Below are 3104 nucleotides of genomic sequence, written 5' to 3' on the forward strand. Positions count from 1 at the left end.
CCCTGGTGGTCAGGAGAGGGAATGCAGCTTTAACACATGAAGCATAGACTTCTATACAACCAGAGGAGTCGCCCCCTGGTGGTCAGGAGAGAGAATGCAGCTTTAACACATGAAGCATAGACTTCTATACAACCAGAGGAGTCGCCCCCTGGTGGTCAGGAGAGAGAATGCAGAACACAGGACGCTTAGATTCACTCTTCAGAACTGGAGGTTGTTTCCTGGTTGTTCTGCAACAGAATCGGTTCTATCAGAACTGCAGAATATTTCTTCATTGAAAGACAGCAAAGAACGACCCTGAAGATATACTTCACATATTTCACTATTTTTCAGATTATGACAATATTCTGAATTTGAAACATAAGCTTTGATTTCAAAGATCCGAAGCTTTTATTCACAAACTAAAACCAGTCACTGTGTTGCTGTTAACCACCTCATCGGTCCATCCATTCCTGCATCCTCCAATCAAAGTGCTCAGCACTTTGTCGTTCAGTATGTGTGTGTGTGTGTGTGTGTGTGTGTGTGTGTGTGTGTGTGTGTGTGTGTGTGTGTGTGTGTGTGTCAGGACTCTGATCTGAAAGTCTGGTACTTCTTTTTGAAACACACCTAAACATTTATTTACAAATACATTCAAACACAACCAGGAGCTAGTTGTTAGACAGCAAATAGCACCGCAGAGTAAACACGTTTGGGTTGAAAACAACAAAAACCACAACAACAAAAAGAATCTCTACAGGCAGAAGAAACAACACTTTACACTGTTAGGACTCAAACCACCGGCATGAAAATAGTGATGCAACAGGAAGAAGTCATCACAGGAGAGGAACCAGAGTGTATGTATATATATATATATATATATATATATATATATATATATATATATATATATATATATATATATATATATATATATATATATATATATATAAATATATATATATATATATATATATATATATATATATATATAAAATTGTCAAAATGTATATTTTAATATTTCCTATTGAGTCTTCGTTATATTAATAATATATTATAATTACAATATAGTATGTTATAATAATATATCATAATTATAACGTCTGAACACATGAATCATTCTTTTGTGGTTTATGAACAGGAACGCGGCACAGAGCCGTTACCTGATTGGTCGACACATCGACCAATCACCTGCCATCTACCTGCTCTGTGCTGCTGAAAGGCATTCTGGGAACTGTAGGAAATCACAAACCAAGGCAGAAAAAGCGAGACAAAAAATAAAATAATAATAAGTGCTTGAAGCAGACGGTGGATTGCACCGCGTGAGAGCGTCATGTTTCTGACACGTCTTCATATTCATGTCAATCATCTCTTCAGTTTCAACGCCAGCATCACACCACGATCACATCTGATCCCATCACACCACGATCACATCTGATCCCATCACACCACGATCACATCTGATCCCATCACACCACGATCACATCTGATCCCATCACACCACGATCACATCTGATCCCATCACACCACCAACACATCTGATCCCATCACACCACGATCACATCTGATCCCATCACACCACGATCACATCTGATCCCATCACACCACGATCACATCTGATCCCATCACACCATGATCACATCTGATCCCATCACACCACGATCACATCTGATCCCATCACACCACGATCACATCTGATCCCATCACACCACCAACACATCTGATCCCATCACACCATGAACAGATCTGATCCCATCACACCACCAACACATCTGATCCCATCACACCACGATCACATCTGATCCCATCACACCATGAACAGATCTGATCCCATCACACCACCAACACATCTGATCCCATCACACCACCAACACATCTGATCCCATCACACCACCAACACATCTGATCCCATCACACCATGATCACATCTGATCCCATCACACCACCAACACATCTGATCCCATCACACCATGATCACATCTGATCCCATCACACCACCAACACATCTGATCCCATCACACCATGAACAGATCTGATCCCATCACACCATGATCACATCTGATCCCATCAGAAGCAACGTTTGAAATTTTACATTTTCACTAATTTAAACTTGGGATTAACGGATGGATGTGGGAGAAAAATGTGACAGCAAATAATTCAAAAGAAAAAAACATATGGAAAAGGAAGAGAGAAAGAAGTTATAGGAAGTGAAAAGGAAGTTATAGGAAGTGAAAAGGAAGTTATAGGAAGTGAAAAGGAAGTTATAGGAAGTGAAAAGGAAGTTATAGGAAGTGAAAAGGAAGGGAAATTGAAGTTAAAGGAAGTGTAAAAGAAGTGAAAAGGAACTTAAAGGAAGTGGCCACATGTGACGGTTCTCATGAAACCTGAAGTGATGAGTTTCCACCAATCGGCTGTGAGTTCTGAAAGCGATGACATCACCGTCTAGTCCTCTTCTTATTGGCTCACGAGCGGTTTCAAGTTCACACTTTTTCTCTTGTTTTCTTTTTCATGCTCGTTTTTTCACTTTCAATCCAAAATGTTCTCGTTGGTGACGTTCCTTCGGGGCCGCCGCGTTGCATTGTGGGTACTGTAGTCAGCCACCAGGTTAGTACAGCCGCAGCTCTGTCGTGCTCAAGTTAGTGGAACAAATAAAATATAAAGAAGAAAAGAGGCGGTTACATCGGCTGTGATGTCACAGCGTCCGACATTTGCTCCGCCCCTTTCTCTCAGTCTGAGTTTAGTAACAACAACAACAACAGGAAGTCCTTTAATGTCTTCACAGACGTTGGAAAGACTAAATATGAACAGGGCAAACAAATATGGCCGCTGGGAGGTCACCCGAAGAAGATGAGGAGGAAGATGAGGAGGACGAGTTTATCAACTGTTTTATCACTAAAGGAAATCAGCTTTTTAGACAGAATTAAGAAAAATAAATAAAGTAAACAGGAAGTGTTGCTTCCTGTTGACGTTTGTTAAAAGTGGAGATATTATAATATGTTTTTTAATGTATCATTGTCATGAATAAAGAGCTCAACGTTGTGATTCTTACTAAAACCTTTCTGTGCAAACTTGAGTCCTGAAATCATAAAGTTCTTAAAGGTACAGTGCACCTGAATATAATGTGAATCTGT

General features: G+C 40.0%; 1 protein-coding gene across 6 annotated transcripts in view; it reads right to left on the minus strand.

The window, feature by feature from the left end:
* Positions 1-978: 978 nt before the first annotated feature.
* LOC137800012 (extracellular sulfatase Sulf-2-like) overlaps positions 979-3104 on the minus strand; it is a 39678-nt gene continuing 37552 nt past the window's right edge. For all 6 annotated transcript variants that reach the window (XM_068596990.1, XM_068596988.1, XM_068596989.1 and 3 more), the window contains one exon: positions 979-3104. This exon is cut by the window's right edge and continues 744 nt beyond it. The gene's annotated coding sequence lies outside the window, so the exon portion shown is untranslated.

This window comes from Clinocottus analis, unplaced genomic scaffold, assembly GCF_023055335.1.
Source record: "Clinocottus analis isolate CAN_PGR_092001 unplaced genomic scaffold, fCliAna1.0.p SCAF_4, whole genome shotgun sequence".
Taxonomy (NCBI): domain Eukaryota; kingdom Metazoa; phylum Chordata; class Actinopteri; order Perciformes; family Cottidae; genus Clinocottus; species Clinocottus analis.